Here is a 14,116-nt window from a genome sequence, read left to right as displayed (position 1 = left end):
AATGCTCTGATTATGATGGGATGGAAACACCTGCTGAAAAAGAACTCTGAGATCATGAGGTCCAACCATCAGCCCAGGACCACCACGACCACTAAACCATGACCTAAAGTGCCATGTCTGTGCATTTATTGAATACCCCCAGGGATGGTGACTCCATCACCTCCCTGGGCAGCCTGTTCCAGTGGCTGACCACTCTCACAGCAATTTTTCTAATATCCAACCCAAACCTCCCCTGCCACAACTTGAGGCCATTTCCTCTCGTTTTATTGCTAATTCCTTGAGAGAAGAGACCAACCCTCACCTTGCTGCAACCTCCTTTCATGTTCTCCCTGATCACAGCAGAAAGAAGCAGATTTGCACCTAGCAAACCTCCCTACACACCTGCAGAGGCTGTGCTGGGCATTTCTGCAGTGGCACAGGGACTGCCCAGTGTCCTGCTGAGGCAGCTAAAGCAGGTGGGATTCCTGACACGGCAGATTATACAGTGAGCACTGGAGCTAGGTCTGTCTTACAGCTCTGTTTCCACATTCTCCAACTGTTCTCCAGCTTTTCAAATGCTGCTGCTTTGTAAATATATTGATGTGGCATCCTGATTGCAGGTGACTGATCTGCAGTGCGAGCGATGCCTCACCCTGCTGCAGGTGCTGGGTGTGGAGAGCTGAGTCTGTTGGGAAAATTATCTGCACTTGTGTGGGTTCTGTTAGCTCCATTTTGTGCAGGTAAGTGGGGTGAAGGAAGTCTAAGCTTTTGGGAAATGGGGCTGAAAGTAAAATGAAATGCTGGGTGGGAGAATGCTCACATCCTGCCCTACTGCAGCCATAACACCTGCTCGGTGCTAGGGGAAAGAAGGAAAAAAGAGGCTTGTTTGGGAAGGTTTGGAAAGTGGTGGCTTTGTTCTGCCTGGTCCAGTAACTTGGATTGAAAAGCATCTCTCAGTGAACCACATCCTCAGGAGCTGATGAGAGAAAATGAGGACCCCAGGAAGAAGTTACTGGAGGAGTCACAGGCACAACTGGAGCACCTGCATGTGAACGCCACAGTCTCTGGTGCATCCTCCCCCAGAGAGGCTAAAAATGTTTGACTGTCATCCCATGTCCAGACAGGTGGAAAAGCTCAGCTGTCCTTGGAGATTCACATGTCACAAACTAGGGGATCAGAAACTGCTCTTCAGAAGGAATTACACCCAGAGATGGAATTTGTGGACCCCCTACATGCTCACAACATCTTTCAGTTTTGCCCCAGAGTTTGTCTTGGGAAGATGATTTAATAGCAAAGCTGCTTTGGCTTTCCAGCTCTGCCCTTCATGCTCTTTATTGTTTCTGCATTCTCATTCCTCATCTGTAGAAGAGATGTCATCTTCTTCCTCCTCTTAGCACGTAAGTTTCTCTGCTCTGGTCCTGTCTTTTGTGATGAGCATGGAGGAGGCAATCTCATTTAGTGACTCTGAGCTTCCACAGTATGCAATTACCAATGTTAATGTCTTCAAACGGAGGCAGTGATTGGATCTAGCAGACTGCTTTGTTGTTTGTGGGTCCTGTCATTATCAGCACTCATTACAAACAGGTATGTCTAATTTTTCCAGCTCTCAGCAAGCTGACTACAATGCTGGTATTATGGGTTGGGTTAAACTGCCCGGGACTGGTGAGTGAAATGGCTGCCCTTCTGCTATGATTGAATGCACCAAACACAGAGCTAGGCAGATCTGGAAAAGGGGAGTTAAAAACTAAAGAAGACTCGTTCGGTGTGTGAGCCATGGATTTGAGCTGCTCACAGAGGAGCTGAGAGCACGGGGCTTTGGTGGGATCTCCCAGGGTATTGTTTATCCGTGTGCACACAGCTCTCCTGGGTGAGCAAACAGCAGGTGGGAGAGACAAAGAGAGCAGGAAAATGAGAGAGAGAAAAAGCATTTCACTAGAAAGTGAAGGCAAGGAGCAAAGAAATGCCTGCTGTGGCCAGAGACACTGGGTTTGGGGCAGCCTGTATGAACACACAGGGCTGCACAGAGGAGCCTGTCCTCAGCTGAAGTGCCCTAGGAGTGGGATGTCACCAGGAGCAGAGGTCTGGCTGGAGCACTCTGCTGTGTGTCTGCTCTGGGGTGCAGCTGGCAGGCTGAAGCTGCACCCCCAGGTCTGCCTGCAAGGAAGTTTATCTCCAGTGAGAAACACCACCAAGTAAGGAAGCATGTTTAAAATCACCCCTCCTCGCACCTGGATGTACCTAGGGGGGTAGGAATACTCACGAGGACCCCCGGCTATTGCTTCTCCTCCTGTGCTTGCCTTGCTTTGGCACAGGTGTTGGAGCTTACCTAATGAATGTGATGCTCTAACGAGCGCCAAACCGAGGCCTGTGCTTTCGGACACGTGCAAAACACCTGTGTCAGGAGCAGCCCAATCCGCACCGGGCAGCAGCAGCAGCAGCAGCAGCAGCAGCCAGGAAAGTTCTGGTCACTGCGCGCGGGGAGACCCCGGGGCTGCGGCGAGCCGAAGCTGCGTGCGGCGGGAGCCGGGAGCGCTGCGCTGCGGCCCCGGAGCCGCGGCTCGGAACACGGCCGGCGCCCGGTGAGGACACCCTCGGGCTCTTGTTCGCTGTGCTGGGGAGGAGGTAAGCCCGGTGGTGGGGAGGAGGGCAGCCCGGTGGCGGGGAGGAGGGCAGCCCGGTGGGACGGTGCCGTGGGGGAGGCTGCCAGGTGGGCAGGCAGGGTTGCTGCAATGCCCGGCCCAGAGCTGCGCCTATCCCTGAGGCTGCAAAAGGGAGAGGGAGAAAAAAACAAACAACCCAGAACCGAAAAACTCCTTGGAAAGAAATTGTGCAGGAAAACGTGCGGGAGGCCCAGGGCAGTGTTTGGCTTGGTCTGAGGAGGAAGCAGACAGCGTTAACGCTCCCCGCGTACCCCAGGAGTGGTTGGCTGAGGGGGAGGGCGGGGGATAGAGCTGCGCTTAAGCGAGTGCGCACAGGTTACTGTGCCAAGAGCAGTGCTGGGCTGTCGCAGGAGGAGGGTTAGGAGAAATGCAGTACTGCTGTTAATAAAGGCCCATGGTGCTCATGTGCCATTGCAGGCAATTCCTGCCTGCCCCCAGTTTTGCAGCTCAGAGTGAAGTACAGTTCAGCCAGCTGAGGTATGGCCTGGGGTACACAGAGCTGATCCTGGCTGCACGTTTATTCAGCTGAAATGGCTTGAAGCACTTCACAACGTGAAGTGGACGTGGCACTTGGTGCCATGGTCTAGCCTTGAGCTCTGTGGTAAAGGGTTGGACTTGATGATCTGTGAGGTCTCTTCCAACCTCGGTGATACTGTGATACAAAGCCACCAATCTGGACATTTGTGCATACCAAAGGGGGGGCCAAAGACCCAGCTCTCTTGTTCACACCCCCTGTAAGTCTGATCTGAGAAGAATACCATCGCAGCTGTGGATTGCTCATGCAGCTCAAGGTCTGCACTGCAGGGAGTGATGTCAATACGTACATCGTGGAGAATGTGAGCAAGTGTTTGGTGCTGCACTAAGTTTGGCCCCACAAATGTTTTCTTTGATGGCTGCAGTCCCTTCAAAACTTGTATCCGAGGCATGGGGCAGGAGACAGAGAGAAGAATACTCTTGTTCGTCCTATATAGATGTAACCAAGGCTACACCAAGGGTGCTGAGACAGGTGCTCGACTGTTAGAAGATGTCCAAAGGGGTATTTCCCCTGCGAGTTTTGTCCTGCCCCTTATTTGCATTGCTGCATGCCGTTAGTGCCAGCGAGCACAGCTCCTGCCAGGGTGTTACAAATTCTTTCCCCCCTCCTAACCACAGAGAGTATCTTTCAGTTGGGGCCAGATTCTGATCTTTGTTGCAATGAAGGAAATGCAGGAGGGATTCACTGCGCTGCCCAAGAAAAAAAGCAAGTGGGAGGCTGATGGGTAGAGGTGGCCAAAGAAACAGTTAAGGAGGAGGAAGAGTTTGAAAAACCAAAGAGCAAGAAGTAAACATGCAGCAACATTTCTTTTTATGTGGAATGGTTTATTTGTGTCCCCTGATGACCTTTGGTGGGAGCTTTCTTTGGTTGTTCTTTTGAAGTCTATTATCTTAAGCAGTGTGTCCAGGTCCCCCTGATACAGGCACTGCCTAAAAGAAGCTGACCAGAAATTCTGCCCTGTGCATTTTGCCTCTCTGGAGACCTTTTGCCTCTCTGGAGACCTTTTGCCTCTCTGGAGACCTTTTGCCTCTCTGGAGACCTTTTGCCTCTCTGGAGACCTTTTGCCTCTCTGGAGACCTTTTGCCTCTCTGGAGACCTTTTGCCTCTCTGGAGACCTTTTGCCTCTCTGGAGACCTTTTGCTCTGTGGCCAGCAGTTAGAATTCTAGCAGGCTCTTGTCCTGTTCAAATACCTTTAAATGTTTTATTGGGCTACCTCCCACTTGAAAATGGTTTGAGCACATGAAGGTGCCTTGCTCATCTGAGAGAAGAAACCAAATCGACTTGCATTTCTGATGCAGAGGTGAGATTATTTGGGCAGCTCTCCTATAGGTTGCTCTTTATGCAAATAGTGCCTTGGGAATGGGCAGATGAAAGCCTTTCAGGGCAGGATGGTGATGCAAATGTTTTCACCTACCTGCTTGGGAGTGATCTGCTCTGAGAAGCTCTCCTGTGCCTTGCTGACTTCTTTCTGTCTGAAAGTTTGGTGTTGGCCCTAGAAAATAATCACTCATTTTAGGTGAGGAAGGAAAGTGCATCGTGCCTGTTTCTGAGTGTTTGGCTTTAAGAAAGTAGAGTCAAAATTTGAATCACTGAGGATGAAGAGAAGTAGTAAAACTGGAAAGGGTGATGCAAGCTAAACAATAAGGAAGAGAGTGGATGAAATCTGAGTATCAAGAAAATGTGAGGCAGTTGTCTTGAATGCCTAGAACAGGGTTTTCTATGACTGAGAAAACAGGAGGTAGTTGCTTGTTGAACATACTTGTGGGGGAACTTTTGGCTTCCTGGGCTGCTCCCACCGCAGCTACCTCCAGTCCTGGAGGACTTCTTCAGGCTCCCACCAGCGCTCAAAGCACAGAGATGTTTTTTCTTGGGACGTTTGTTTTCAACCAGTGCCCTCTTCAAAGGGATGGTGGAGCATGCTCCATGAGTTGCTGAACGTCTCAGGGAGAATCAAAGACTCTGGAATCCAGCTGAAAAGTCACTGAAGGAAATGGAAGATTTTTTGGGGTGAAATAGAGTTAGCTCCAGCTCTGCTCCCTACCAGGCTCTGGGCAACAGTCTGATTCAGTGCCAGGCTTCACACCTCAGTTCAGCAGGGTCTGTTTATGCTCCATGCATAAGGCCTGACTGAGCAAACTTCATTTTTCATGGCAGCATTTTGAGATGACAAAGGAGGGAATAGCACCTGGGGTGGGTGGGTGTGTGTGTGTCTGGATAATTTGAAGACATGGTTGTGTGCAGAAAAGCCTTATTGTAGCCATCAGTAACCATGGCATGAATTCTCTGTTTGCCATCCTTACACAGCATTTTCTTTGTCACTGAATTAGTCTCCAAACAATTTGCTGTTTTCCTGGTTGCCAGTGTAACCATAGTGTGCAGCAGGAGATTAAAGGAGGCTCTGTGAACCACCTGAGACACCACAGGTATTGCAAGGAGCTGGTGGGACTCCCTTCACAGGGGAGAAAATCCTGTTTACTGCTCCATAGAAATGGCTCCAACCTTTTGCTCAGTCTCTCTGCAAGGAGCAAGGCATTGGCAGCATCACTTCAGAACTGTTTTATCCCCAATCTGCCACTGCTGTTTTGCAATGTCCACGTCAGAAATACCTCTCGAGTAACTGAAATGTTGTTGCTGCCTCTCTCACGGCCTGAGTCAACAGCCTGCTGCAAAGCCAGAGGAAACTTGCAGCAGTCCCAGTGCCATGGTACAGACCTGTTATGCCTGCCTGATTTAATCAAAAAGTCTGGAAAACAGTCAGCAGCTGGAGAACAACAACAAAAAATGCCTTCTGCTGTTGTGCAATGGCTCTTCCTGGAATCTCTTTAAGCGCTGCTGAGAGAGAGCAGACATTCACCTCTTCCATTTCAGCTGCCCAGAGGAGGAGGAGAGTCCATTTCCTCTGCTGATTTGATTAAGGACTGAAAATGCAATTTGAAAAGAAAGAGTGGAGCTCTAGATTTATGTAGATACACAAAAATCTGGGGGTTGGCTTGTTGGGTCTTGTCTTGGTTTGGTGTGCTTTGGTGTCCCACTCCCCCAGGTCTGGAGGAGGAGGATCTCTGATGGAGGCAATGTCTACTTGCAGCAAGATTTTTACTGCTTATCTACCAGGCTGGAGAATTGATAAGGGAGATAGGGAATAAGGTGGCTTGAGACAGGGAATATGACAGCCTGAGAGCTGCAAAGAGAGTAAGAGTGTGCCTAAAACGAACAGACCATCAGTCCCCTACAGAAACAGATGTCCATGCAAAGCACTGTTCAGTAAAGCAAATGGGCAAAACATGAGGGAAGTGCATATTGCTCAAACTTACAATTTAATTCTACTGTCAGGGCCCATTTTCTACTTGAATTATTTTTTTAGGGCAAAAAAATAGGAAGAGAGCCCAAACAAATGATGGAAGTATGGCATGTTGTATTAGTTGCATCAGGACTGAGTGGTAGGGCTGAGCTGTTGAGGAGAATTAAAGGAGGAACTTGTTAGCAGAGCACCAAAGAAAGTGTCTTTGAAGCAAGGTATTGAGGCCCTCCTGAGAGATATCATACAATGGTTTGGATTGGAAAGGACCTTAAAGATCATTTAGTTCCAAGCCCTCTGCAGGTGTTTCAAAGAGGCAGAGATGTGGTTGCTGAGGGCCATGGTTTAGCACCAGACATGGCAGAGTTAGAGAATAGTTGGACTCAACAATCATCAAAATGATTCCATGATTCTATACAAGAGCTCATTTCTTCTTGTTCTACATCTCAAAACCACCCCTGTTTGCACTGGCAATGTTCTTGTCACCTGGAAGCCCACTTTGAACAAGATTTCACATAGAAGATGGTTACAAAAATGCCTCCAAAGGGGGCACCATCCTTTAGGCTGCAGGGAGAGAAGGTAACACCTCCATCTTGCTGCATCTGGCTCGTGTGTCAGCGATCAGGGAAGCCTAGGACAGGGTTTCTTATTAGGTTTCTGTAACTTGATGCACACTCAGATAAATGAGCCACTCTGTTATTTGTTTTTTTTGTGCTGCATCACTTGTGAGAAAGGCAGGGGAAGTCTGGCTGAGTCTGATGAGGTTTCTGCCCTCTCTGTGGTTTTTTTAAGGTTAGAGGTTGAGAAGGCTGTGCTGGCTACAGGGGGACAGTGACCAAGAGCAGTCAAAGGTACTGCTGTGGGCAGTAGTTCTGCCATGTGTGCTGCCTTGGAGAGAGTCTCTGAAAAGATTTACTTAGTGATGCAATTCAGCCTTCTGCTTGCCTTGGAAAGGAAGAACAGAGGACCAGGGAGATGATGCTGGAGGGAAGACTGGAGTTCAGATGGAGGGAGAGGGAAGGAAGGGAAGGGAACAGCAACTCATAGACAACTTGAAGTGTGCCCAGTGAGAGCATCTAGAGCATGAACTTTTAATTAAGGGGGGTGGCTGCCTGAGGAAGAGACCATCTGATGGAGTAGGTTGATCTTCATAGACTCATAGAATGAGCCAGGTGTGGTTGGGCTCTTCTCCCAGACAACCAGCAACAGAACAAGGGGACACAGTCTCAAGCTGTGCCAGGGGAGGTCTAGGCTGGATGTGAGGAGGAAGTTGTTGGCAGAGAGAGTGATTGGCATTGGAATGGGCTGCCCAGGGAGGTGCTGGAGTCACCATGCCTGGAGGTGTTGAGGCCAAGCCTGGCTGGGGCACTTAGTGCCATGGTCTGGTTGATTGGCTGTGGCTGGGTGCTAGGTTGGACTGGCTGAGCTTGGAGGTCTCTTCCAACCTGGCTGATTCTATGATAAACATCACTTTACCAAGCTGCCCATGGGCAACTACTGGGTGAAAGAGGTTGCAAAGCTGTTACCACTTTCCAGTTGCCTGTGGATCTTTTTTGTGTGTTGCAGCTTTGCTCCCAGCCCCAAACTTCTACCACTGATTATTTTGAGATGTAGTGAGGGGAGGCTGGAGGCTGGTGAGAGAGCTCTGAACACGCAGGGGCTGTCTCCTCCCTCCAGCTGACAGCGCATTTCCACGGCGAGGTTTTTAACTAGAGCCCTTTTTCTTCAGGAGCGAGTATACCTGGAATTAAACTTGCTTCCTGGCTCCAGTGAAGCTTTGCTTTCTTCCCTGATGATTTATTCTTCCCTTTCTTCAGGCAGGTGCTAGATACCCTCCCTTTTCATGTGTCTAAACTGTGGCTCATCAGCATGGGTGAGCTATTTGCCTGTGCAGAAGAGAGGAGCCTGTGTGTGGGCTGCTGGCTGTGTCCCGAAGGAGCAGCTGGCAGGTGGTAACTTGTTTCCCTGCAAGAAAAAGAGCTGCTGTAGACATAAGAGAAAACTTCTTCACTGTGAGGGTGGCAGAGCACTGGAACTGCCTGCCCAGAGAGGTTGTGGAATCTCCTTCTTTGGAGAGGTTCCAAACACACCTGGATGCATTCCTGTGTGGTTGACTCTGGGTGTTCCTGCTCTGGCAGGGGGGTTGGACTAGGTGATCTCCAGAGGTCCATTCCCACTGTGCTGGGATTCTGCCCCCAAGCCTTCTCTGCCTGCCCAGGTGCACCTAGGCTGGTGCTTGCCTCTGGAAACAGCACAGGAGTCAGAGGTTTCTGACCCAGAGGCTGTCAGGGCAGAGGGGACAAGGACAAGCCCAGGGTGTGTTTGGGCACTTGAGGTGTGCAGGACTGGGAGGATCTGTGGGAGAGATGGAATCATAGAATGGCTCAGATTGCAAAGGACCTCAAGGATCATCTACTTCCAGTCTCCCTGCAGGTGCTTCAAAGAGAAGGCACCTCAAGGATCATCCAGTTCCAGCCCCCTCTCAACACCTTCAGGGAGGTTGTGGAGCACAGAAGCACCCAATGTGATCTTTGATCACATTGGGTGCTTCTGTGCTCCACAACCTCCCTGGGCAACCTGTGCCAGTGTCTCACCACCCTCACTGCAAAGAACCCTTTCCTAACATCTAGTTTGAATCTCCCCTCTGCCAGTTTAAACCCATTACCCCCTGTCCTGTCATTACAAGACCTTGTCAATTGTCCCTCCCCAGCCTTCCTGTAGGCCCCCTCAGATGCTGGAAAGTCACTATAAGGTCTCCTTGAAGCCTTCTGCTCTCCAGGCTGAAGAGCCCTGTGATGCTTTGGGTGTTACCTACCCCCCACACTTAAGAAAATCACCCAGACTAGACTCAGCTACTCTGTAGCCTGTCCTCATAAGAGATAGAAAGGGGAGGCTGGGATGGTGCATGCTGGCTTGGGTAAAGCAGTGTAGAGTGACCAAAGTGGAAGAGGACAGGCAAGCTCAGTACCCCTCAGAACGATCCTGCTCCTCCAGCTGTGTTTGAAAGGAGGCAGGAGCTGCACCACAACTGCCTCCTGCACCATCCTTGCTGCCTGGTTGCCTCTGCTAGGCAGGTGGTGAGCTTGAGGAGTCTCCACCATTCTTGGGCTGCTCATGCTGCCTGCTTCTCATTCCAGCATGGGGAAGAGCTAGAGCCTCCATGCTCCCCTGAGGCTGGGCAGGTGTGTATTCCACAGCTGTCCATTACAGGGAAGGTTTCCCAGGGCAGGAGATATATTCCCACCACCTGCCTGGGGAAATAAGGTCCCAACTTAATTTCTGAGGTGTTTATCAGAGTAGAGTGTTTTCCTTCGTGTTAGTAGTGGCTGGGGAGTCACAGCTGCCATGACAAACAGCAGGTGTTGGAGATACTCAGCACTTCCCTGGATTGACCCTGATGGCTGGGACACCTACTTAGGCAGCCTCTGAACGCCTGAGCCTGAGCTAGTCACCCTACCCATTGGAAAAGGCTCTCACTTTGTGTGGCTGCCTGTGTCACAGAAGGTCTCAGCTATGAAGTGATTCAAACTGCAGGTAACAGTGAGTAAAAATCTGTCAGAAGTTATGATTTGGGCAAAATTTATTCTCATCTTCCACTGGCTTGGTAAACTGAGTTGCTTCTGCTCTTTGCTGCACTGCAGACCACTGGCAGAGGAGACATGTGGTGACCTCTGCTTTGCCTTCCCCACCTGCACCATGTCCTAATGGTTCTTTTAGCTTACAGGAGCTGAGTTTTGGATGCTGCTGCTCGAGGCTCTTGTGGATTTGGGTTGCTGGAGGTTAGATGTTGTGCTGAGGGATTTGGGTTACTCAAGGACTTGTCAGTGTGAAACTAATGATTGGACTCAACGGTCTTGGAGGTCTTTTCCCATCTAAGAAATTCTGTGATTCTGTGATTAAGTCTTCTAGAAGGCTCCAGGGAGTTTCCACCTAGACTGGGGTTTCCTCACCAACCCTCCTCTCTGATGGAGAAATTCTCTCAACAGCTTCTGCCTTCTTCAGGCAGGAGAGACAATAGATGTGCTTGGCAGTGCCTGAGTGTTTATTGGGCGTTCTAAGTACATTAAATTAAATGGAATGAGGCTTTTAGCAGTATTATTAGCAAGATGAATATAATTTAAGAGAGCAGGAGAGTGCCTCATTTCCTACCTTTAGCAATAAACTGCAAATAAAATGTAAATGTCAAGTGGCATCGTGGCAGTGTGCTTAGCAACCAGATGATCAAATGTTGTGGAAATGGCAAGAGCAGCAAGGCAGAGCTGCCTGCTTGGTGTGTTTGTGTGCCTGCAAATCATCTTCCTTCCCTTCCCAGGGAGCTGAGTGCTGGCAAAGGTTATTTTGTTCTTTTCCACTTCTCCATTTAAGCAATAATTAACAGAATGGGACTAAAAGAGGGCAGAGAGCCAATATGGCTTTGATAGAATCATGGAATCAGCCAGGTTGGAAGAGAGCTCCAAGCTCATCCAGTCCAGCCTAGCACCCAGCCCTAAACAATCAACCAGACCATGGCACTAAGTGCCTCATCCAGGCTTGGCTTCAACACCTCCAGGAACCACAACTCCACCACCAACCTGGGCAGCCCATTCCAATGCCAATCACTCTCTCACAGGCACCCTCACTCTCTCACAGGCACCCTCACTCTCTCATAGGCACCCCCTCCCCCAAATCTCCAGGTACAGTAATAGCCCTTTACATTAGCATGGCAGTCAAAGTGGCATCAGGCTAGACAGAAATGTGAGAGACTTTTGAGACTTCTGAAGGCTGGAGTTGGTATGCAGAGTGGCTGCATGATAGGCATGGCACTGCAAGAGGTGCCCACAGGCTCTGATACAGGTCAGCTGTGGTTATGGGGTTTAGATAAAAATGGTATGTCAAGGGGCAGCTTCCCACCTTTTAAACTGCTTGAGGGAGTCCAGCACAGTCACAAAGATGATGAAGGGAATGGAACATCTCTGTTACAAGGAGAGTCTGAGGGAGCTGGGGCTCTTTAGCTTGGGGAAGAGGAGCCTGAGAGGTGACCTCATCAGTGGTTATAAATACGTGCAGGGTGAGTGCCAGGAGGCTGGAGTGATCCCAGGCTCTGCTGGGTGATGCCCAGTGACAGGCCAAGGGGCACTGGGTGGAAGCTGAGACGTAGAAAGCTTCACTTAAACATGAGGAGGATTTTTTTCCCCTGTGAGGGTGACAGAGCCCTGGAACAGGCTGCCCAGGGGAGTTGTGGAGTCTCCCTCTCTGGAGATATTCAAACCCTGCATGGAAGTGTTCCTGTGTGATCTGGTCTAGGTTCTCCTGCTCTGGCAGGGGTCTGGACTGGATGATCTTCAGAGGTCCCTTACAGCCTCTGACATTGCATGACTCTGTGATTTAGGATGTTTGTGAGCAGGAATGATCTCATGAGGACAGCAGCTATTGCTCCCAGCTCTGGAATAGTTGCATTTTATAAAGCACACAGATAATTTTGCTCTTCCCCTTCAAGCCATTTCAAACAGCCTGCAAACACCAAAGGACTGAGCTACTCCACCAGAAAGCTCTTTCCATGACGTTAGTGAAGTGTAGGTTCTACCCATGAAGATGTAGTTAGATGTACTGTGTCCAGTTCTGGGCCCCTCAATTCCAGAGAGATGTTGAGGAGCTGGAAGGTGCCCAGAGAAGGGCAGCAAGGCTGGGGAGGGGCCTGGAGCACAGCCCTGTGAGGAGAGGCTGAGGGAGCTGGGGGTGTGCAGCCTGCAGCAGAGGAGGCTCAGGGCAGAGCTCATTGCTGGCTACAGCTACCTGCAGGGAGGCTGTAGCCAGGTAGGGTTGGTTTCTTCTGCCAGGCAAGCAGCAACAGAAGAAGGGGACACAGTCTCAAGTTGTGCCAGGGCAGGTCTAGGCTGGATGTGATGAGGAAGTTGTTGTCAGAGAGAGTGATTGGCATTGGAATGGGCTGCCCAGGGAGGTGGTGGAGTGGCTGTCCTTGGAGGTGTTGAAGCCAAGCCTGGCTGGGGCACTTAGTGCCATGGTCTGGTTGATTGTCTGGGGCTGGGTGCTAGGTTGGACTGGGTGAGCTTGATTCTGTGATTCTATGTGGTGCTAGGAAGCCTTGAAGATCTATAGAACCATAGAAGCATTTCAGGTGGAACATGTCCACGTGGTTTTTGGACACCTCCAGGGATGGTGACTCCACCACTACCCTAGGCAGCCTGTTCCAGTGCATCCAGAGCATCACTAGCAGAAAAGAGCCCTGGGTTTTGTCAGATAGCTTGGAGCTTTTTGGAGCACCTCCTATCAGTGTACTGCAGATGAAGTAGCTGCTGCTGTTGCAGATTCTCTTGAAGGGTTGGTAGGCTGAAAGACGAATCCTGGATGAACACAGTGTCTTGTTTGGCTCTTTGTGCCTGTTGGATTGATTGGCTTTTACTCAGCGTGCTCTGCCTCACCCTGCCTCCCCTCCTGAGTTGATTTTCTTCGTGTGGGGTAGGAAGGCTTTGTTCACCTGGGAGCGATAACCTGGCCTCCTGCTCTCCTGCCTGCCTGGGCACTCAGCCCATGCCCTGCCTGCCTCCTGCCCCTCCCAGCCTCTTCCTAGACAGAAAGGCCACAAATCTGAGCAGTCTTTTGTGGTGTTACCACCAAAAGGCACAGCTCTCGCTGCCTTCGCTGAGCACAGAAATTCCTCTTGCTTTAGGCTGTTACTTGCTTTCCTTTTCAGTGGGAGACAGAAGATTGGCTGCAAGACCATGGCTGATCCTAAAGGTGTTTTCCAGCTGAAACGGTTCTGGGATTCCATTCTAATGTAGATATGGTGTTATCTGCACATCCAGCTGGGTCCAAACAAAGCCTTGTTGCACAAAGTGCAGCTGTCATCACTTAAGAAGGAGGCTGAGGCCATGAATATCTAACATCCTTCTCAAGCTTTCATCTCTCCCTGTGCCTATGCTAAAGGCTGTACTGCTGGTAATGACAAGATGTAGGCAGGAGATGGGTTTGAAATCATAGAATCAACCAGGTTGGAAGAGACCTCCAAGCTCATCCAGCCCAACCTAGCACCCAGCCACAGCAAATCAACCAGACCATGGCACTAAGTGCCCCAGCCAGGCTTGGCTTCAACACCTCCAGGGACAGTGACTCCACCACCTCCCTGGGCAGCCCATTCCAATGCCAATCACTCTCTCTGACAACAACTTCCTCCTCACATCCAGCCTAGACCTCCCCTGCCACAGCTTGAGACTGTGTCCCCTTCTTCTGTTGCTGCTTGCCTGGCAGAAGAGCCCAACCCCACCTGGCTACAGCCTCCCTTCAGGTAGCTGCAGACAGCAATGAGCTCTGCCCTGAGCCTCCTCTGCTGCAGGCTGCACACCCCCAGCTCCCTCAGCCTCTCCTCACAGGGCTGTGCTCCAGGCCCCTCCCCAGCCTTGCTGCCCTTCTCTGGGCACCTTCCAGCACCTCAACATCTCTCTTGAATGGAGGAGCCCAGAACTGGACACAGCACTCAAGGTGTGTCCTAAGCAGTGCTGAGCACAGGGGCACAAGAACCTCCCTTGTGCTGCTGCCCACACTGCTCCTGAGCCAGCCCAGGACTGTCCCTCTTGTGAGAAGCTTCAGGGGTTCCTAAACCTTTTCTTTGCTGCAAAGTTGATAAGAATAAAACAAAATACAAATCCTTG

At 50.5% G+C, this 14,116-nt stretch overlaps 2 long non-coding RNA genes across 2 annotated transcripts in view; one reads left to right on the top strand and one right to left on the bottom strand.

Annotated features, from left to right (window-relative positions):
* Positions 1-655: 655 nt before the first annotated feature.
* Positions 656-2,418, bottom strand: LOC135189668 (uncharacterized). Its single transcript, XR_010308212.1, has 2 exons — positions 2,306-2,418; positions 656-2,133 (listed from the first exon to the last, which is right to left on the bottom strand). It is a non-coding gene; the product is annotated as an uncharacterized LOC135189668 (long non-coding RNA).
* LOC135189667 (uncharacterized) overlaps positions 2,417-14,116 on the top strand; it is a 29,612-nt gene continuing 17,912 nt past the window's right edge. Inside the window, exon 1 of the long non-coding RNA XR_010308211.1 lies at positions 2,417-2,601. This is a non-coding gene — a long non-coding RNA (uncharacterized LOC135189667). The remainder of the gene's footprint in view (positions 2,602-14,116) is intronic.

Source organism: Pogoniulus pusillus, chromosome 33 (assembly GCF_015220805.1).
Source record: "Pogoniulus pusillus isolate bPogPus1 chromosome 33, bPogPus1.pri, whole genome shotgun sequence".
Taxonomy (NCBI): Eukaryota; Metazoa; Chordata; class Aves; order Piciformes; family Lybiidae; genus Pogoniulus; species Pogoniulus pusillus.
This window is presented reverse-complemented; position numbering and strand designations above follow the sequence as displayed.